The following is a 24,042-nucleotide window of genomic DNA, read 5'->3' as shown; positions in this document are numbered from 1 at the left end:
CATTACAATTGACATGTCAATAGGAGTTATTTATGTATATCAGTTGAATAAAATGTGACTTTTATCAATGTTATATACTAGTAGTTTATTAAAGAGTAAATTCCCTTATATTAATGCTTTAGCCCAAGTAAATGGGTAAGCTGTTTAATACACTTTCGAAGCAGTCATAACATTTCTAGCACTGGAGTATTGCAATATTCTATTCAGTTAACAGTAGCATAATGGGCAATTAACCATATCCAATCGCATGGCATTAGATAATTACTGCACAAATTGAAAAGAAATATTAAGATTGTCCTTTCAGCTTTTGTAATAGCCATCTAATATTTTTCTAACCAAAGCTGAAGCTTTTACCTGTAATTAACTATTAGGCCTAAAAGAAAATTATAGAAATTGAAATAAAACAAAGTACGTTCAACCTCAATAGACCTGTAGGCTTGTAGCAATATATTTTCTCAATCAATGAAGCTTTAGAGTACTTAGCAAAATAAAATGGTAAATCATCATGACCAAATTAACCCAATAAGCATAAGATGTACCATGACGCATGGGTTTTGTAACAGAAAAGACGTAAATTTTCACTAGTGTTGCCCATCAAACATTAAACCAGATCATATGGAATGCTTGCCCTACTACCTGCCCGCCCCTATTAAATATTTTAAAATTTTCAATATTGACCCGCCCTGCCCTGCCCTACCCCATTTAACCACTTGCCTGTCCCGCCCCGTTTAACCTTTGCTCTGCTCTGCCTTGCTCAAACCCTGCCCCATCACCATCCCTATTACCTAGAGGTAATGATAAGAATAAATGACTTAAAACTTCCAGAGAAAATAAAAAGAAACAAAAATAGTCTGTAGAATAAAATGACATGATAATGAAAAATGAAAATGAAAATGGAAAACAGAAATAGTTTCCTATTCCCTTATTACTCGGTTTTAGGAAAATAAATGAAAAAGATGAAAATGATTTTCTCACTATGAAATAAAATTTTCGAGCAAAATTTAAACTCCTACTATTTTATCACAAACAAAGAAAACAAAGTATTTCCAAGTGCCTTCCACTGATAGCTTTGTTTGACCAAAAAGTGTGGTTGGCTCAAATAATTAAATCTATGTATTAATGGGTTAAACCTAATTAATAATAATATTTGTAGATGCGAGTTATGAAAGCGTGATTAATGTTGAACAGATCTGGTAGAAAAATAATAATGGTGTGTGACAATCATTCCAAAACACGTGAGTAATAAATGAGCATTAAATAGCAACGGACAATAATAAATGTCATTTGGGTAAATAAAGAAATGATTCACCAAATAAAGGAGAAGCTAGATGTTATTCCTCCTGACAATGATGAATGACAGACAAATCCTTGAATGTTCGAATTATCCTAGAAACAGGTGGGAAGTATGGAATAATGTGGACAAAAATCTTGGTAAAAAAGGGTTTTTTGTATCTGGGTAAGAGAGAGAATCTTTTTATCAAAGTGTGTTCTTACAAATGAATATCACCTGCCTTACATCATTGTTTCTTTTCCTATATATATGAGACATATCCCTAACAAATCCTAATAGTACAAGTGCATAGAATATCCACTAGAATATTCTCTTTAATATCTTATTTTGAAAACTAACCGTTACAACTCTGTTAACGGTGCTCGACCTCGACCATTGTTGACATCTCGACCACAAATCTCGTTGTTTCCTGTCGACCTAGACTAACCCTTTCCTTAGTGCTATCTTGCCCTAAAATATTCTAGGGCAGATTTTGGCCTATACAGTTAGTCCCTTCGCTTATTGAGGCCGACTTTAGACGGCCTTGATGAGCGGATTCTGTTTGTCGTGGTCGAGAAGATTGGACAAGTGGGTCGAGTCGTGATGTTTGAGACGAGATGGCAACGTGGCCTTTTGTGAGCCGCAACTTTTGGGGTTACGTCATTTTGGATCAAAGTGACGTCATGCGTTATTATGGTGCATTTTTCCGATGCTTTGCATCATTTCTCGTGCGTTTGTTGATTGGATCTGCCGCTTCGATACTTGTGCTAGGTAATGATGGCATAATTTCTTGGTTTCGATGCCTAAATTCTTATAAATAGGGATATGAGGGCATACGCCCGCGTTTACGGATTTCCCATATCGAAACCTTGTGCCTTCTTCTTCTTCTTATTCCATTGTTGTGTATCTTCTTTTCCTGCTCTAGCGATCCCTGTTGCTTTTAACTTTTCGTTACTTGAATACCATCTCTTTCTCCAGAACTATGGCTAACGTATCTTCTGGTCCCAACGAGGGAAATAACCTGGTTCCCTTGGCGATGGTTTTGTCTCCTCATGCGGAGGGCGTCTCTGTTGCCATTGAGGATGAGAACTTCCCCACGGTGGAGGAGATAATTCCTCGTGGTGAGAAAGTCAGGTCTGATTTTCCAAAGGCGCCTAAAGCTGAGCCCGAGATCTCCGAGTCGGTGATAAAAGAGACCGATTTATTAGAGCTTAGGGCTAAATTTGACATTCCCGCTCACATCGAGTTGGTCCCTACAGGGCGGGATGTGGGACAAGTCCACCGCCCCGGGTATTGTGCGTTCTACGCCTACCCATTTCATGTTGGCTACACTCTTCCCCTTCTCCCCTTGGCGGAGGAGTTTTGCCGTTTTTATAGTGTTTGCTCGTCTCAGCTCGCGCCGTATATCTATAAGCTCATTAGGATGCTTACTGAGTTTGCGGAATTGGTTGGGATAGAGATCACGCTTCGACATTTGATGCATCTCTTTGCCCCTAGTTTCTATAGAGGGACAATGTTAAACCTTTGCCATCGAGGGGGTAAGTGCCTGGTGGTGAAGATGGATGACAAGGCGAAAAGATAGTTCTGGCACAATTTTTTCTTCGTCAGAACCGAGGACGTGTTGGCCAACGCAGATGGCTTCCCCGAAACTTGGAATTATACTCGTAAGTGTCTAAATTCTCTTCGTTGAGGCATTTTATTTACTTGCTTAGTCGTGAGTTCTGATCTCTTGCTTATCTCTCATACAGCTAAGACTATGCCCCTCCTTTGGTCGGGGACATTTCTGATTAGGTCGGCGGACTCCTCCCTCATATTGCGGGAATCCGTGAGTGGCCGGGCTTTTTTAAGAAGTTTGGGCCTGTTCCCTCCTTTACCCGTGAGTCTCTTCGTTTTGGCCTCTTAGTCGCTTACCATTTTATAGTTTGCTCTGGCTGACCCTCTTTTCTTTTGCGCTTCTTTTAATTCTAGCCCGAGGGCCTTCGAAGAGGCCGAGAGCTCCCCCACCTGCATTCCGTAAGAGGAAAAATTCTTCCTCTTCGCCGTCTGCCCCCTCTACGACCGCGGCAAGGTCTGCTTGCTCTTTGGTTTCTACCCCGTCTACGACCGCGGCTAGGTCTGCTCGCTCTTCGGTTCCACCTACTGCTACTTCAGCATCAATCTCTTCTCCACTTGTGGATTTTCCAATAGCGGAGCCTCGGGCTTCCCCTTTGTACCGTCTTGTGGACGAGGAGGAGGAATCATCACCAAGTGACGGGGATTTGGTGCCTCGTGTGAGAAGGTCAGTGGACATTGGCAATGGGGTTTCCCGTGGATTCTGTGATGGATGATTTTACTCTCCGTGAGACGGCGACCATAATTCTTGAAGGCGACATCGAGCTGGCGTATGAGGTTTTGAGATCGACGGAAGCCGTATAAAGCGTATCTATTCCTTCTGCGACGATGGAAGTCGAAGGGCCGACCGCTAGGGTTTCTGATACTTCGCAACAAGAGGGGCCATCGACTTCGCGGCCGGTTGACGATGCTTTTTTGCCAGCCGATGGGAGAGACAAAGGCGTTGTCGAGGACTGATCTCGTCCAATTTCACACCTCAAATCAAGGTTATGAAACGGTCGATTGCAATAATAATAACCAACAAGGGTCGGGATCTCTACAGGGAGCTATATATGGGAGTAAGGAGTATATATTGTAGTGTATGAGTTTGACTATCTTAATTTACACTTCCACAAATTGGGATTGTTTCTATATCTAATTTAAAACTAAGATTGCAACGTTAAGAAATAAAACTAAGAGAATTATTTTTGTTGTTTTTCAAGTTTTGTAAAAGCCTAGGGCTATGAACATCACCTAGGTGTTTGCCTAATGTGATATAAATCTTAATGCTTGTTTTATTGATCGGGGTGTATTATATCTATCAACTCCCAGTTACCCACTCAATACCTCTCGGTCAGAGAGTGATTTTGCCCAATTTGGCTTTCTCAAGTCCAAATGGGTATTGCACCAAACGGTTGATAAAAGTTCAAGCCAGGTTATTACTATCTCTAGGTTGAAGCCTTTAATTGGGATCATCAATCTCTCGATCAACCTAATTTTTTGTTAGCCAAGTTTTCCTAGACTAAGTCTCTCTTTCTCAAGTGATGACTAAGTCAAATAGGCATAAACTAATATTTGCAACCATTAATTTAATAAATTAAAGCATGAACAAGGCTAAATAATAAACACCCAACCATAAACAAACATCAAGTTAAACACCCATAAGGTTTACACACTAGGGTTGGGTCACAACCCTTGAGTTTAGATTACTCCTTTTTGAGTTATTTCATCTCGGGAGTCTATCTTCCAATATTTCTGTAATTTAGCACATTTTATCAGTTTTCGGGAACACAATTAAACGCTTTTGGACTAAAACAACAGCTAAAAGGCGCTAATAAGTAGTCAAATGCCCCACTTATCAACTCCCCCAAACTTAAGTTTTTGCTTGTCCTCAAGCAAATAAATTAGTTCCCACCTTCACAAGTTAAGGGCCATTCCAGCTAATCAAAGATGAATCATTCACACATCAATTGGGACCAACAATTACCCACACCACTTATGAATTATCAACAAGGCAACAAATTAAACTTTTATGCACAAATAGGTCTAATGTGACACTTGAGCATCAAGAGTTGACTTTACTCATCAAAGAAGCTTGCTCTTTCATGTAGGTCATTGTGGATCTCAAACTCCTTCTCCTCTACTTTTCGTTTTCCTATCTCGTTTAAGAAATTTAGCACTCAATCCAAAGAGTTTCGAAAGGTTCACTCATCTCTCTCAAAAGAATGTCGCAAGTATAGCTTTAAGTACCATAGACTTGCCCCTCATGTAGATCACCACTAATGTCAGCTCACTCGGCTTGAAATCACGTAGGGCTTTTTTGGAATGCAATGAAGGCTTTTAGACTAAGTTTGGATATGCTATGATAGAACGGGTTCATCTTTCCTTAAGCACTCCATTTTCCGTTCTCGGCTCATGCTTTGCCAATTCTTTGAGGCATTTTTCTTTTTCCTTGGGGGAAACTAGAGAGACTTAACATCACTCTTTCTTGATTATGACATTCATTTTCTTGCTCTTTGATTTCTCCATGCTTTGCAATATTACTTTTCTATGAATCCTTTCAACTTTTCCACTTATTCACTTTCTTTTTTCATTTTTCTTTTTGCTCTTTCCTTTTCATCATTTCTTTTCTCTTTTTGTGCCTTGATACCTTTTCCAAGTTCCTCATCTCTCCCTCAAACTTATGTTTTTAAGCCAATTATTTCACAAGAGTGTTAAGGAAAGTTCGGGTGCCAAGAGAGGGTCACAACAAAATAGGTAAAGGCTTGTGACATGATTATCAAATGAGAAAGGTTTGAGGCTCAAATGGGTTGACTAGGGATAACAACATTGGCGGGCAATGAAAAACTTCAAGTGAGTCAAGGAAAGCCTACAATCACTTCTCAAGCCAAGCAAAACTTAATATTTCACCTTGAAATACATTCGGGGCAAGTTCTAGACCATTCGCACGGGTGCTTGGACTTGCAACAAAAATATCTCACCTCTCACGCAGCTGGATTGTTAAAGAGGATAGAGTTGAGGGCCCACAATGACCATATTCAAGATTGAAACTCACTATGGTTCGACTAAACCACTCGATGATTGCTTAAGTCAACACAAGAGTCACAAGGTCACTAACTAGAGCTATTTCTTTCCAAAAACCTTGTTTTTAACCATAAGTGCGTAGTTAAGTGTGTTGGTACCAAGTGAAGTATGTTTGACTCTTCGAGCATGACTCAATTAGGTTTTTTTATTCATTACTACTACTATTATTACCTAAACACCAAAAATGGACTCAATCCCTTTAGAAGATTGTCACGCCATCCATCGTTGGGAAGAGTCACCCAGTTCACACAAAAACTACATTTGGAAAGAACCGTGGCATTAAGAAAACCAAATGCTTATTATCTACTAAAACATGAAAAAAAGCTATTAAATAAAAAAGAATCTACTAATTCAAAAAGAAGCTACTTAGTTAGACACTAACTAATAAGAAAACAAACATAAAAGAAGTTACAAAACAAAAACTATTGAAAGCGTAACGAATATACATAATGAGAGAGTAGAGAGAATATATACATAATGAGAAAGATGAAAAAAATAGTATTAAGTTAATTACAGACAAAATGTCTTAGAATCATCAAATTATATCAAATTAACTCCACCCCCTCCCCGAATAAAAATAAGCATTGTCCCCAATGCTTAACAAAATAAAAGTAAAGGAAGGGTCGGAGTGAAGAAAACTCCCTATGGCTCTGTGGCCATCTCTGTGTCCCCAGCAGTGGCACCGACCTCTGCCTCATCCAATTAGATCTCATCATCCTCAACTGTGAGAGTGACTGGGTTGGTGAACATCTGACGTACTGCCTCGGCAGTGTCAGCAACAATGTCTGGCTCCTCAGACTGGCCAGCTGGTGCTATAGGTGCTGTAGGATCTGGGCCTGGGTGGTGCGGGTCAATCAGCATATCAAATGGAATGTCTCCGGCTGCTGCAAGCTTGGTAACCTGTCTCCGGAGCTTGTCCACTGACTTCTTGGAGGCCTGGGACTTCCGCATCTTCTTCACTTCTTTTCCCAGCCTTTTCTATTACTGACCTATGCTGCACCAGAGTGGCCATAACTGTGTTCTGATTCTCTAAGAGCTTCTTCAAGGTTTCTTCAACTGTGGGAGGAATCTGAGGTGTCAGAATGGATGGCTGTGCTGCAACATGACTGGATATGTCAGACAGTTTTGCAGTAGCTTTCTGCATCTGGTTGTTGAGGCTCGCTAGTATCTGGGAGACTCGCAGTACAGAAAGTGGAGCAGTGGGCATAGGCACCTGCTTCAAAGCCGAGATGGAAGGCACTGAGGCTGAAGGTGGGGGCATGGCTACTGCACTGGCTAAAGGCTCTGCTGAAGTGGAGGGAATGTCGGATGTCTCTGTCGCTACCACCGTTGGCTCATCATACTGGCCTATGGTGGTAGTCGGTTGACCCTTTCTCTTAGGGTTGTGTGCATCCATCAGAGAATACCATGAGAAGGGATTCTTAGCCCGAACCTTCGTATCAAAATCTCTCAGATCCACCTGTGCATTCGTAAGATACTCTGTAATGGTGTTGGGATACGGGTAGGAGGTATCAGCTTGCGTGGAGACCACATACATGTTAGACGACATCACGTCACCCATATTGATCGGGGACCCGGCCATGATGGAGGCGACTAGAACTTCCCCCAGGATAGGAAGGTTTGTTTCATTCTGGCACGGGTCTAGTCTGCTGCAGACAAAGGTCTGCCATCCCTTCGCCTCGAAGTTCAGGGTATTCCGCTGAATAAGAATCCCTGCTGTGATCCATGGTGGTGGTGGCCCCGGAGCTTCCAGAATCTCAACTAGCCATGGGCGAGCTGCATCTCCCAGAATCTCAACAAAGTACTGTTCATGCTCAACATCATCAAACCCCAAGTAGGAGTTCAGTGTGTGCTGGTCAAAACGCACCTTTAGGTTCCTCACTTTAGTCACTTTTGTCCCTTTCTTTATGTGTCCCACATTGGCGTAGAACTCCCGGACAATATACTACTTTGCGTCTACTGCGCTCTAGGTGAACCACATTCACCCCTTCTGCTCTCGGAACTGCCTCAAAACTGCCGGATTTTATTTTTCAAGGTCTTTCAGTTGGAACTGTCGCTCAAGAGTGAGCGATCGCACTGGCCACCACTCACATAAACTAGTGAAGGCAGCTAGACTGACGAACCGATCCTCCCAGACCTCTTTCTTCTTCGACCGCTCAAGGTCGGCAACTGTAGTTTCTCCCCTCGGCCATCATCTGGACTGTCATCCACTATAGTCACTGGTGCGTCAGGGACATGTGTAGAGGAGGGATCGGAAGCCTAACTGGCACTCTCCGAACCCTCGGAGGTGCTATGTGATGTGGAAGGTTCGTCCCAGAATTGATACCTTCCCGGTGGCTTTGATTGTACAACCTGTTGTTCTTGAACTGAGTTGCTCTCCGTTTCTTCCCTAGATGGGGCATAAGAACTGGATTCGGAGGGCTCTGGATTTATTCCTCAGCCTGATGTAGCCTTCTTTGTGATTATCTTTTGGAAGGCGAGGGGTAAAGTACTTTCGCCTCGGCCCCTGGAGGGTTCACCCCTCCACTTTGAAGTATCACCTCTGCCTCATGATCTAACCATTGTCTGTACCAAGCAAAAGCAAGTGTCAGTTGTAATTCAAGCACAAACATAAAAGAACACACCAATAAAACAGTGGACAACCTAGTGTAAAACATGCTTGCGGGGTAGGGGAGTGCGACCCAGAGAATAATTAGTGCGGCCGCAGGTTGGGCGTTGCAGATCGCACAAATTTCATTACGGCGGCAGAGTTGAAAGTGCGGTCCACAGAATTGGTGTGCGGTTCACACATTTTCTATCGCGTCCGCACATCAAATACCACCAAAATGCCAACTCTCTGATGACAGAGAGTGGGTTGTTTTGCGGCCGCAATCACTTTTCTGCGGTCGCGATGGAATTTCTGCGGTCCGCACAATTTTCATTGCGGCTGCAGAATCAGTCTTGACTAATGTACCCTAATCTCAACTTCTGCGGACCGCACAATTTCTTGCGCGGCCGCAAATTTCAAAACATTTACGAGCAGAGTTCTAGGGTTAACAATTTGTTTTCACAAATTTGACATGGTGTTAACATTTAAGCATGAAAATTAATTCACCCATTCCCCTTAGAGCAATTACCAGTTGACCCACTACAGTTTAAATCCCACATGATTCAAAAATTGAACTCTACTTATAAATGACCTAAAACTAACTAACAAATTATAAATTAAACTAAAAATTGAAAAATTCTACAAGTAATTGAGGCATACCAGATATGAAGTAGTGCAAATGAGTAATCATAGATGTTGATTGTCTGTGGCAGATGATTTAACAGACAATTTCAATATTTTAGATTTGTGGGTGCTCAAAGAGGGAAAAAAATGACTAGTAGCCCTAAGTCTACTATTTATACTGGACGGTCTCACTAAGGGACAAAGGGATGAGTGCGGCCGAAGAATTCCTACTTCGGTCAGCACTCTGTTACTTAGGGCTCAAAAGCCCTTGCTGATTTGTGGTCCGCAGAATTTGCAATGCGACCGCAGATTTTTGTTGCGGATTGCATATTTTGATGTGTGGCCGCACTTTGGCCATTTCTCTCACAAACCGACTAGAGAGAGTTTGCATTTTTCCCTTTCAATTTGTGCGGTCCGCATTGTAATTGTGCGGTCGCAGTTCCCTTTTTGTTGTAGCAATCACAATTGTGCGGTCCGCACAATGTACATGCGGTCCACACTTCTTTCCATACTTAGCCAATTTTCTGGACACAGTTCCTGTAAAGTACATTCATCCCTGTAACAAAATTCAAATCCAGTTAGCACAAAAATAACGCTTATCTACAAAAGAAGAAAAGAAAAGAAAAAGAAACATGGGTTGCTTCCCAAAAAGCGCCTGATTTAACGTCACGACACGACACAGATTACCATCATTTGAAATGAATAACTTCCACCACGTGGCCATCATCAACATTTCCCAAATAATGCTGCACCCGGTGACCATTGACTCGGAATACCTCATCATTTTTGTTCTTCAAGTCGAAAGCACCCAAAGGTGTCACACCCACAATTTCAAAGGGACCACTCCACTTAGATTTCAGCTTTACGGGAAATATCTTCAACCGTGAGTTGAACAACAAAATAAGATCGCCCACCTTGAACTCCTTATTCCGAATGTATTTGTCATGAAGGTACTTCATCTTTTCTTTGTATAAGGACGAACTTGCATATGCATGGTACTGGAACTCATCCAATCCATTCAAATGTGCAACCCGCAAGTTAGCAGTTGCATCCCAATCAAGATTCAACTTCTTTAAAGCTCATATGGCTTTATGCTCAAGTTTCAACGGAAGATGACAAGATTTGCCAAACACCAACCGGTATGGAGACATCCCGATAGGAGTTTTGAAAGTAGTCCGATAAGCCCATAATGCATCATCAAGCTTCTTTGACCAATCCGTCCAGTTAGCATTCACTGTTTTGGATAAGATACTCTTTATCTCCCGGTTGGACACTTCCACTTGACCGCTAGCTTGTGGATGATAGGGAGTCATAACTTTATGAGTGACACCATACTTGCCAAGCAAAGTGTCAAAAGCATTGTTACAAAAATGCGACCCCCCATCGCTTATGATAGCCTGCGGAATACCAAATCTTGTGAAAATATTCTTTTTCAAGAACGCCACCACACTTCTTGCTTCATTGTTGGGTAGAGCAATGGACTCAACCCATTTAGACATATAATCAACCACTACCAAGATGTAGGTGTTTCCACAAGAACTCACAAAAGGACCCATGAAGTCAATACCCTACACATTAAAGATATCAATTTCCAAAATGGTAGTGAGAGGCATTTCGCTATTCTTCGAGATTCCACCGTCCCGTCGACATTCATCACATATTTTCACCATATCACTTGTATAATTGTAAAGAGTGGGCCAATAGAAACCGCAACTTAGCACTTTTGCCGCCGTTCTTGCTCCGCCATGGTGACCACCATAAGTCGAAGAATGGAAAGCCTCAAGAATAACATTTTGCTCTTTGTCTGGTACACATCTTCTAATTACCCCATCCGTACAAATATGAAAAAGGTATGGCTCGTCCCAATAATAATTTTGACAATCCCGTTTGAGCTTCTTCCTTTGATTTGAAGAGAAATCATCCGCGATGAATCCACACACAAGGAAGTTTGCAAGGTCCGCGAACCATGGCACCTCCTTCATTGAAATAGCCAAGAGTTGCTCGTCAGGGAAGGAGTCATTGATTTCAAGGCCATCATGCGGCCTCCCATCCTCATCCAAAGGAGACAAGTAGTCCGCCACTTGATTTTCACTCCCTTTTCGATCTTGTATGTCAATATCAATCTCTTGAAACAATAGTACCCATCTCATCAACCGAGCTTTTGAATCTTTCTTGATCATAAGATAGCGAAGTACCGCATGATCCGTATGAACAATAACTTTCGAACCCATCAAGTATGTGCGGAACTTCTCAATTGAAAACACAATGGCAAGGAGCTCTTTCTCTATAATGATATAATTAACTTGGGCATCATTCATGGTCTTACTAGCATAGTAGACCGGATGAAAAACCTTGTTGATGCGTTGCCCCAAAACTGCTCCAACCGCTACATCACTAGCATCGCACATGAGCTCAAAAGGAATACTCCAATTAGGAGCGGTGATAATGGGAGTGGTTGTCAACTTGAACTTTAGCAATTCAAAGGCTCTTTTGCAATCATCATTGAAGTGAAACTTAGCATCTTTATGTAAGAGCTTGCACAATGGGTTCACCACTTTAGAAAAATCCTTTATGAAGCGCCAGTAGAACCCCGCGTGACCCAAGAAATTTCGCACGCCTTTCACCGAAGTTGGAGGTGGAAGTTTAGAAATCACCTCTATCTTCGCCTTGTCGACCTCTATGCCATTCTTTGAAATCTTCTGGCCAAGGACAATGCCTTCCTCGACCATGAAATGACATTTCTCCCAATTCAACACTATGTTCGTTTCTTCACACCTTGCCAATACTCTATCCAAATTTGCCAAACAATCATCAAAGAAATCCCTGACTACCGAGAAGACATCCATGAAGACTTCAAGGTAGTCCTCTACCATATCCGTAAAGATCACCATCATACACCTTTGAAAAGTTGCCGGTGCATTACATAAGCCAAATGGTATCCGCTTGAAAGCGAAAGTGCCACATGGACACGTGAAAGTTGTTTTCTCTTGATATTCCGGGGCAATAAGGATTTGGTTGTAGCCCGAATATCCATCTAGAAAGCAATAGAAAGCACGTCCGGCCAACCTATCAAGCATTTGGTCAAGGAAGGGAAGTGGAAAATGGTCTTTCTTTGTGACTTTGTTTAGTTTGCGATAGTCCATACACACTCTCCACCCAGTCACCGTTCTTGTGGGAATCAACTCGTTATTGTCAATGGTGACCACTGTTATGCCTCCCTTCTTTGGGACACATTGCACCGAAAAAGTCCACGAACTGTCGGAAATGGGGTAGATAACCCTGGCATCTAACCACTTGATGATCTCCTTTTTGACCACGTCTTGCATGGCTTCATTGAGTCTCCTTTGATGTTCAATGGATGGTTTGGAATCTTCCTTCAAGTTAATCTTGTGCATGCAAAATGCGGGGCTTATCCCCCGAATATCTGCCAAAGTCCACCCAATAGCTTTCTTCCTCTTGTGGAGCACCGCCAATGTAGAGTTAACCTGTACGTTAGTCAAACAAGAGGAAAGAATAATAGGTAAAGTAGCACAAGGGCCAAGAAATTCATACCTAAGATGTGGAGGCAATGGCTTCAACTCCAAGGTAGGAGGCTCTTCAATTGAAGGCTTTGTAGGAGGAGTTTTCCTATTTTCAAGATCCAAGGAAAGTTTTCGGGGTGCATAGTTGTACGACCCCATTCCTTACAAAGAATTCACACATTCCATGAAGCCATCCATCTCGTCATCATCAAAGTTGAGCAAGATGACCTCCAACATATCACCTACATTAATCGTGGCACTTGTATCATCAATAATCACATCGTTCAACAAGTCCACGAAAGAACACACTTCATTGCTATTCGGTTGCAGCATAGATTGCACACGTGGAACACCACCTTTTCATCACCCACCCGGAAAGTGAGTTCTCCGGCTTCCACATCAACAAGAGCCTTCCCCGTATCAAAGAAAGGTCTTCCAAGAATAATCGGCACCTCATAGTCCACTTCACAATCAAGAGAAACAAAATCCGCCAGGAGAATGAACTTATCAACATGAACCAATACATCTTCAATCACTCCCAACGGTCTCTTCATTGTACGATCAGCCATTTGTAATCTCATAGATGTGGGTATTGGTTGCCCAATTCCCATGGTCTTGAAAGTCGAATAGGGAATCAAATTGATACTCGCCCCAAGATCACAAAGAGCTTTGGCAAACTCGGCACTTCCAATGGTACAAGGGATTAAGCACTGGGACCTTCCAATTTAGGAGCCATCGAATGCACAATTGCACTCACTTGATGAGTGACTTTGATAGTTTTAAAATTCATTGATCGCTTCTTTGCCACCAAATCCTTCATAAACTTTGCATAACTGGGCATTTGCTCCAAGGCTTCAACTAATGGCACATTTATCGAGAGACTCTTCATCATGTCAATGAACTTTTTGAATTGTTTCTTGCCATTTTGCTTGGCGAGCCTTTGAGGATACGGAGGAGGTGGCTTAGGCAATAGTGCCTTAGCCTTTTGCACTACCGGTTCTGGTATGTCAATAACATGATCCCTAGACGGGTTCACTTCCTCTTGAGTCTCTTACACCGTGTCATCAATATAAATCTCACTTCATCATTTGTTTGCACCACATTGTTCGGGATCTCTTCTTCTTCTACCACCTGCTCATCATCCACAAGTTGCCTTTGACTTGAGGTGGGTGCATTCCCACCTCTTCCACTTCTTGTAGTAATAGCCATGGCATGCCCCGTATTGTTCCCAACCTTTGGGTTCACCACCGTATCACTTGGTAGTGCCCCCTTAGGACAAGAATTTAAAGCTTGAGAGATTTGTCCCATTTGCACTTCTAAGTTACGGATCGAGGTGTTGTCTGAAGCAAGTTGAGCATCGGAATCGACATTCTTCTCCATCATTTTCTTGAACATATTCTCAATACGACCCATTTCATTGTTGGAAGAACTAGGACCATGGGAAGTATAAGGAGGTGAGTTGCTCGGTTGTTGATACATCAGGGGCCTTTGAATACCCGACCCTCGATTTCCTTGATTGTTACTCCACTCGCCTTGATTTTTGCCTCCCCAATTTCCTTGGTTATTGTTGTTATGACAATTCCCCTGATTATTGCTTCCACTCCAATTGCCTTTATTGTTGTTGTTATTCCAATTGCTTTGATTGTTTCCACCACTCCAATTACCTTGGTTGTGAGAATTCCAATTGCCTTGATTATTTTGAGGTCTCCATTGTTGTTGGCTAGGGCCTTGGTAGTTGTTTCTTTTCCCTTGAAAGTTGTTCACATATTGGACCTCCTCTTCTTGGTCATTGTAAGATTCTCTTGATCAAATCCACTATCATCTTGCACAAAATTGTCCACTCTTTGTTGCACTTATGGACTTCTTGTTCTTCGCTTGTTCACCATCATACCTACTCCCTCCATTGCATTGACTCGGGTTTTGCACTTGTTGAAGTTGAGCCTTTGCCAATTGGTTTATGGTGGTAGTCAACTCGGCTATGGCTTGTCTATGCTCATGCAACTCTTTGTGAAGGAGAATCACATTGGGGTCACCTAGTGGAACATTAGCCCGAGATTGCCACGCTGATAAAGTATCTGCCATCTCATCCAAGATGTCACACGCCTCTACATAAGGCGTAGTCATGAAGTTTCTACTGGCAAGTTGATTCACTGCACATTGGTTGGTTGAATTGATCCCCCGATAGAAAGTTTGTTGAATCATGTTTTCCGTCATATCGTTGTTGGGGCACTCTTTCACCATTGTTCTATACCTCTCCCATATCTCGTGTAGTGGTTCATTAGGCTCTTACTTTAATGCTAGAATTTCATCCCGAAGAATAGCCATGTGCCCGGGAGAGAAGTACTTAGAAATAAATTTCTCCGCTAATTCATCCCAAGTATGAATAGAATGATTTGGAAAATGTTCTACCTAATCAAAAGCTTTCCCCTGTAGAGAGAAAGGAAAAATCCTTAGCCTCAAAGCATCCCCGAAGACATTTGTTTGTTTACTCCCAAAACATGTATCTACGAACCCCTTCAAGTATTTGTATGCATTTTGACTCGGTGCACCGGTGAAGAACCCTCGTTGCTCGAGCAAAGTGAGCATCACGTTGGTTATTTAAAAGTTGTCCACCCGAATACGGGGAGGTACTATAGCACTTGCATACCCTTCATTCGGCAATACCCGTTGTGGAGCCGCTCGTGGTGGAGGTGGGGGTGGAGCGAGTACATTGTCATGAGGCAGTCGACCTCGTCTATATACTTGAGGTTCAAAAGGGACCTCATCCATTTGATCATCCTCAACGTCCACATCCCCCAAAGGTAAGTTTCTGAGCACATTGTTTGCCAGGATTGCACCTACAATTTCTCAACACGTTAGTAACACGGAAGGAAAAGAAGATATTTCCAAAAATATACCTAAATACTAACACCGCTTTTAGTTCCCCGGAAACGGCGCCAAAAATTGATCTCGTCCAATTTCAAACCTCAAATCAAGGTTATGAAACGGTCGATTGCAATAATAATAACCAACAAGGGTCGGGATCTCCACAGGGAGCTATATATGGGAGTAAGGAGTATATATTGTAGTGTATGAGTTTGACTATCTTAATTTACACTTCCACAAATTGGGATTGTTTCTATATCTAATTTAAAACTAAGATTACAACGTTAAAAAATAAAACTAAGAGAATTGTTTTTGTTGTTTTTCAAGTTTTGTAAAAGCCTAGGGCTATGACCATCACCTAGGTGTTTGCCTAATGGGATATAAACCTTAATGCTTGTTTTATTGATCGGGGTGTATTATAGCTATCAACTCCCAGTTACCCACTCAATACCTCTCGGTCAGAGAGTGATTTTGCCCAATTTGGCTTTCTCAAGTCCAAATGGGTATTGCACAAAGTGATTGATAAAAGCTCAAGTCGGGTTATTACTATCTCTAGGTTGAAGCCTTTAATTGGGATCATCAATCTCTCGATCGACCCAATTTCTTGTTAGCCAAGTTTTTCTATACTAGGTCTCTCTTTCTCAAGTGACAGCTAAGTCAAATAGGCATGAACTAATATTTGCAATCATTAATTCCACAAATTAAAGTATGAACAAGGATAAATAATAAACACCCAACCATAAACAAGCATCAAGGTAAACACCCATAAGGTTTACACACTAGGGTTGGGTCACAACCCTAGTAAAAATCTATCTACTCATGCTTGAAATTGAAGAAATAGAAGAATAAATGATAATTAAACTCATATTGTAAATTAAAATGATAAATATATGTTAAAGTATCCCAAAATATGAAAACTACTAAAAGAAGCAAAGAAAAACGGCTACTGAAGTTGCTGATGTCAAAAGTTAACCTAAAATTGTGAAACTCGTCTATTTATACAACGTTGGAAATTTCAGACAAAAATGCCCTTCGGGAGGTTCTGCGGCTACACAATTCCATATGCGGTCCGCAGATTTTTTCAACTTGTAGGAACTAGAGGTATACGACCGCATAATTCTGATCTGCGGCCATGAGGCCTTCTTTCTGCGGTCCGCAGAATTGTAACTACGGTCGCATCTTGCTCTTTTGCGGTCCGTATAATTACATCTGCGGTCGCGTAACACTTCTTCTGCGGCCTCACAATTCCTGTGCGAACCGCACTTCTGAGAGACTTGGAATGCACATTCTCTGAACCTTTGTTCCTAGCCATCTTCTTCGGCTACACAATTCATGTGCAGACCACACTTTGCACAAAGATCTGCTGCCCTTTTCTTCATCATCTGTGGCCGTAAATGATATTCTGCGGTCCGCACTTCTAAGCTTCTATGTCTTTTGTGGCCTTGAGTTTAGATTACTCCTTTTTGAGTTATTTTATCTCGGGAGTCCATCTTCCAATATTCCTGTAATTTAGCACATTTTAACAGTTTTCAGGAACACAATTAAATATTTTTGGACTAAAACAAAAGCTAAAAGGCGCTAATAAATAGTCAAAATCCACACTTATCAAGGACGGGTATGAGACGGGCACATACCTTGACGCTGTAGAGCTAAGGATGATGGAAGAAGGATTTACTCAGCTCGAGGTGAGGTTGGAGGGGTCTACGCGGACCATCGCGATCTCCATGGATCATGATCTATTGAAGAACACAGAGAAAATGGTGCCTGCCCTTGGCCCCCTTTGCTCCGACGTGGAGGGTGAAACCCTCAAGGGGACGGATGACGTTACCTTATCAAGGGGCATAGCCAACCTCGCTCTCAGGGTAAATTTTTCAAGGCTTCTATTTCCCTGTCTGTTATATTCAAAGTTTTAGGCTTCGTTTTAGTGCTTTGCCCTTGTCAGCGGAGGCATTCTTATTTTTGATTCTCTTTCATTTTGTGACTGCAGACCATGATCTTGGAAATTGAAAGCGCCCGAAGGGAGGAGAGCATAAGGTTATATTCACGAAGCTGCAATGCAAATACTTCGAGTACCGTGGCAAGTACCGGGAGATCTGCAGGCGGTTTGGCGAGGGCGGAGATTTGCAGGCCCTTCCGGACGAGCTGAAGCAAAAGGATGACGAGCTGGTGAAGGTCATCGAGAAGTGCAGTGTCTTTGAAGGGATGTTGAGAAACAAGGAAGAAGATCTCGAGGTCAGCATGGCCAAGAAGGTCCAATGCTACGACCTCCAGACGCAGGTGGTCGAGTTGCACAGGCAATTAAAGGAGTGTCACCTGCAGATGGAGGTTCTTCATGGCGAGATCACCGAGAAATAGAACGAGCTGGATAGGGCAGAGTTCGCTCAGTCAGAGGTTTCGAGAAAGATGAAGGCCCTTGAGGTGGTGATCCGGACTCTCCGTTCTGAGCGGGAGAATGACTTGGAAACGGCAAGGCTAAAAGAAGAGCGACTTGATGAGAGGATCAGAGAGTTGGAGAAAGAAACTTCTGACCTCTATGACCGAGTTGCTGCTCTTGAGGCCGAGAAGGCCCAATTACTGGCGCAACCGTCCTCTTCCCATACCTCGGACTTTTCTTATGTTCCTCGAGAGTTAAAAGAGGAGTGGATTCATGCCGAGGCCTAGCTGGACGTGTTTCGAGATTTGCATACGGCGGGACATGTGTCTGGGGCCGCCCTTGAAGATGCTCGTGTTAACGCTCGCGAAGCTCAAGTCACTTGTGGGTATGATCCTGCTATGACAGAGGCAAGCGAGGACGAGGAGGACGAAGGTGTAGATCGGCTTGAGCAGAATGCATGGTGTGACGCTGCATATCCTGAGGGCGAAGGCATCTGATTTGCATCTGATTCTCTTTTTGTGGTTCGTATTTGTATGTTTTTTTAATTCTGTCGCTTGGTTGCCTTGATTTTCTAGCCGTAATCACTTAGTTCGAACAAGGTTGAGCGTATCCTAAGTTTAATTATGGTCGAGGACCAGTAGGTGTTAATTCGAACGAGGTCGAGTTAAAACCAAATTTGATTATGGTCGAGGGCCAGTAGGTGTTAGTTCGAACAAGGTCGAACGTAACCTTCGTTTAATTATGGCCGAGGGACAGTAGGTGTTAATTCAAATGAGGTCAAATTAAAACCTAAGTTTGATTATGGCCGAGGGCCAGTAGGTGTTAGTTCGAACAAGGTTGAACATAACCTTCATTTAATTATGGCCGAGGGCCGATAGGTGTTAACTCAAACGAGGTCGAATATAACATATGTTTAATTATGGTCGTGGGCCGGTAGGTGTTAGTTCGAACAAGGTCGAACATAACCTATGTTTAATTATGGCCAAGGGCCGGTAGGTGTTAGTTAGAAGAAGGTCGAACATAACCTATGTTTAATTATGACCGAGGTCCGGTAGGTGTTAGTTTGAACAAGGTCGAACATAACCTTTGTTTAATTATGGCCAAGGGCCGGTAGGTGTTAATTTGAACGAGGTCGAATCATAACATAAGTTTAATTATGGCCGAGGTCTGGTAGGTGTTGGTTCGAACAAGGTCAAATATAACCTACGCTTGATTATGGCCGAGGGCCGGTAAGTGTTAATTCAAACGAGGTCAAACATAACCTATGTTTAGAAATATATGCCTCTAGGTGCGGAGTTTGTCGACATCTTAAACTTTAAGCATTGTTGCCTTGGTTGTACACTTGGAGAAATAGAAATAAACTTCATGTATTGTTGCTTTGTTCATACACTTGAAGAAATTTACAAATTTTCGGGCATTGGCTGGCATTCCAGTCCCAGTCCCAATCTAACTAGTCCATTAATTGGTCGGCCTGGAGAGTGTTTGAGAGGTCGAGCAATGAACTAGCCGTCATGTGTCTCCGTCTTTGCGTACTTCAACTTGAAGTGTTCCCTTCGTCGCCTCGTTAAAAAACCTCCTTGAGAAAACCCAATTGAGACAAAACTCAAGTGAGGGAAAAAAGAGTACGACTTGGGAGACACTTTATCTCTTAAAAGTTGAAGTACTTGAGGTGGGTAATATTCCAGTTGTTTGATAGTAGCTTTCCTTCCATTATTTCTAGTTGGAATGACCCTTTGTTCGCTGTTACCGAGATTTTGTACGGGCCGTCCCAATTTGTTCCTAGTTTGCCTTCCCGTGGGTCTTTGCTTGCTTGTGTTTTAGCTTTAAGTACGTAGTCCCCGACTTTGAGCGGCCTGACCTTTGCCTTCTTGTTGTAATAGTGTTTTGCTTGTTGTTTATGGGCGATCATCCTTATGTAGGCCATGTCTCTTCGTCGAGCTCCTGCCTTCTGCTTTCATCATTCTTTGGTCCGCTCTCATGGGAGTATCTTAGGCAGGGATCCCCGACCTCGACTGGTATTACTGCATCAGTCCCATAGACTAAAGAGTAGGGTGTCTCTCATGTGCTTGTCTTCGGCGTTGTTCAGTAGGCCCAATGTAATTCTGGTAATATTTTCGGCCATAGCCCCTTGGCATCTTCATGTTTTTTCTTCATGATGTTCAGTATCGACTTGTTGGAGGACTCCGCTGGCCCGTTGCCCGCGAGGTGGTATGGCGTCAAAAGTATTCTTTTGATATGCCACTTCTCAAAAAATTCAGCGACCTTCTTTCCCGTGATTTAGGTCCGTTATCGCAGCTAATCTATTTGGGGAGGCCGAACAAGCATACGATGTTTTTCCATATAAAGGCGATCACTTCCTATTCACGTATTTGGGCGAATGCTCCTGCTTCTACCCACTTAGAGAAATAGTCAGTTAAACAAGAAGGAATCGCACATTACCTCGCCCTGCCGAGAGGGGGCCCACGATGTCCATTCCCCATTTGATAAATGACCAAGGTGAGGTGACCGAGTGGAGGTGTTTTCCTGCTTGGTGAATCATTGGGGCGTACTTTTGGCATTGCTTGTATTTTTTTTTTCACGAAGTCCGAGGCCTTTTTTTTCATGGTGGGCCAGTAATACCCTGCCCGTATGAGGCATCTGACCAAAGCCCGATTGCCGAAATGAGCTCCATAATGACCTACGTGGACCTCTTAAAGGACGCACCGTGTCTGATTTGGGCCCAAGCATTTCGCCAGAGGGCCATCGTACGTTCTCTTATACATATTGTTGTGGATGATGTTGTACCTCGCCACTTACATTCTCAATTTCTTGGCCTCTTTTATATCGTCTCGGAGTACGCCGTCCTGCAAGTATGCAACAATACGGTTGCGCCAGTCCCAACTCAAGTTTATGGTTCTTACCTTGATTTGGTCTAGTGACGAGTTGAGAAGGTGGACCACACTTCTATCTCCGGTTGCAATGTTTTTGATGGCTGCGGCTAGTTTGGCGAGATCGTCCAACTCGGCGTTCTATGCTTGTGGGATCCGGTCGAGTTGACATTTGTCGAACTCGAGCAGCAACTTGCAGATTTCGGTCTGATATTTCTGTAACCTTTGTTCCTTAATTTTGAAAGTCCATATGACTTGGTTGACTACGAGTTGAGAATCGCAACATAGTCTTTAATGTTTCTCCCCATACTTGAGTGCTAGCCTTAACCCTGCAATTACGGCCTCATACTTGGCCTCTTTGTTAGTCATATCCGGGCACCTCATGTACTGGCAAATCACTTTGCCGGTTGGGACTTTGAGTACGAGTCTCAGTCCGGACCCTGACGCGTTAGACACACCGTCAGTGTATATGACCCAGAGGTCCTGTGTTTGGGGAGAAGCGTGGGCGGCTTCTCTTTCAACTTCGGGCATTGCTTTTGCACTGAAGTCGGCGACGAAGTCAGTAAGGACTTGTGACTTTATCGTTGTTCACGACTGATATGTGATATCGTGCTCCCTTAGTTCGATAGACTATTTGGCCAACCTTCCCGATAGCTCGGGTTTATGTAGAATGCTCCTTAAGGGGAAAGTCGTAACGATCGAGATGGGGTGGCACTGGAAATATGGTCTAAGCTTTCGCGAAGGAATGACTAAGGCCAGGTCCAGTTTTTCGAGGTGAGGGCACCTCGTCTCGGTGTCGACTAGTGTTTTGCTAATGTAATAGATGGGAGACTATGTACCTTTATATTCTCGAACCAGGACTGTGCTCACAGCTACTTCGGATACAACAAGGTAAACGGGGAGACGTTCCCCTGGTTCCGGCTTTAAAAGAAGTGGTGGTGACGACAGATATGCTTTCAACTCCTTCAGGGTCTGGACGCACTCAGAAGTCTATTGGAGGTCATTATCCTTCTTGAGTATGCCAAAGAATCTGTGACACCTATCAGATGATCGTGAAATAAATCTTGAAAGGGCGGCGATACGGCCAGTCAACCTCTGAACCTGTTTTTTGGTGGTCAAGTGTTCTGGTATCCGCTCGATGGCTTTGATTTGATCAGGATTGACCTCAATTCCTCGCTGTGATACCAGGAAACCTAAAAAGTTTCCCGAGGCCATGCCGAACACACACTTTTTGGGGTTCAGTTTCATTTTGTATCATCTAAGTATGTCGAAGGTCTTTCTCAGATGGTCGATGTGATCTTCATTCCTTTTGGACTTGACTAGCATGTCATCTATATAGACTTCCATCGTTTTGCCGAGTTGGTCTTTGAACATCCTCATTACCAACCTTTGGTAAGTTGCCCCTGTGTTTTTCAGCCCGAAGGGCATGACCTTGTTGCAGTACGTCCTCTGATGGGTGATGAATGTGGTTTTCTCCTGATCTTCTTCTTCCATGAGGATTTGATTATAGCCTGAATAGGCATCCAAAAAGCTCAGTAATTCATGCCCGGTCGTTGCGTCGATGAGTTGGTCGATATGGAGTAATGGAAACGAATCCTTGGGGCATGCTTTGTTCAAATATGTGAAATCTACGCACATCCGCCATTTCCCATTCTTCTTTTTCACCATCACCACATTGGCGACCCACTAGGGGTACTTCGACTCCTTGATGGAGCCATTTTTCAATAGTTTTTCCACCTCTTCACGTACCACGTCATTAATCGCGGAGTTGAACTTACGCCTGACCTGCCTCACTAGGGGTGGAATGGGTCGACATTCAACTTGTGCGTGGCGATTTCCTTTGCTATACCCAGCATATCTGCATGTATGAAAGCAAACAAATCCGCGTTAGTAGTTAAGAATTGACGAAATTTACCTGGTTCCTGAAGTTTGTAGCCGATGCAATATTTCTTGTTGTGATCGTTCATGTCTAATTGAACGGGGTCGAGGTCTTCTATGGTCGATTCCGTAGCTTCGACCATATCAGGATCTTTGATGACGTCTTCGCTATCGTCACATATCGACGTTGACCCAGTTAATTGCTATGCCTCATTTTCTTTGTCTTTCATTTGTTGAGTGATCGTTTAGTCTAGGGCGATGCGGTAGCATTCTCGGGATGTGCATTGTTACCCTCGTATGTTGAATATTCCCCATAGAGTCGGAAATTTGATGACCTGGTATAAGCTGGAGGGGATGACCCTCGTGGTGTTTATCTATGGTCGCCCTATTATGGCGTTGTAAGCTGTGTCTTGGTCCATGGTGTGGAATGTGGTTTTCAGAGTAACGCCACCGGCCAGAATGGGGAGTGTGATTTCGCCAGATGTTCGCTCGACTGTATTGTTAAAACCAGTTAGCATGATGCAACGTGACACTATCTTATTTTCGAGTTTTATTTGTGCAAGTACTCGAGGGTGGATAATACACATGCCGCTCCCATCGTCTACCATAATGCATCTCACATCGGTATCTAAAATTAGTAAAGTAATAACAATGGCATCATAGTGAGGGAAAACCAAACCGTTTGTATCTGACTTATCGAAGATGATACTTTCTTCGAGTTCGTCATACCGTTCGTGGGTGATTGATCGTTTGAGCTTGTAGGTAGTGGTGAACTTTACGCTGTTGATGGAAGCATCATCACTGCCACTGATGATCATGTGGACAGTGGGGGTTGGTGAGGGCAGTTTCGGTGGTCCATGATGTTGTTCACGTCCTCTAGCAAAGTTGGTCCTTCCCCAGTCGCTCAACAACTCTTTGAGGTGTCCCTGTCGTAACATGTTTACGACCTACTGCCTTAGGGCGATGCAATCTTCATTTTTATGCCCTCCTTCTTGATGGAACTCGCAAAGGGCGTCCGATTTTCTGGTACTCGGGTCTGACCTCATCTCCTTACTGGCCACTTCACCTTTGGTCCGAGCTTCTCCAAGGCATAGACTATTTCTGTAGGTGACACACAAAAGTTGTGAGCAGATAATAAAGGAGGTATACCTCTTTCGTTCCGGTGAGTCCCTGTCCTTGATCTGAGTAGGCCTTTTTCGTGGTAGGAGGAGGGGCAACGACTGCTCTGACATATGTGGAGCTGCGAGGTACCTTCTGGTATCATTTCTTCGATTTTTTCTGGATTCGGCTTGTACCGAGATCTGTCTATGAGTTGGTCCATTGAGGTTGCCCTCGTCTGCTCGGACCTCGGCACAATATTCGTTGTGTATTTCATCCCAAGT

This window comes from Nicotiana tabacum, chromosome 13, assembly GCF_000715075.1.
Source record: "Nicotiana tabacum cultivar K326 chromosome 13, ASM71507v2, whole genome shotgun sequence".
Classification (NCBI taxonomy): Eukaryota; Viridiplantae; Streptophyta; class Magnoliopsida; order Solanales; family Solanaceae; genus Nicotiana; species Nicotiana tabacum.
Note: the sequence above shows the minus strand (reverse complement) of the source record.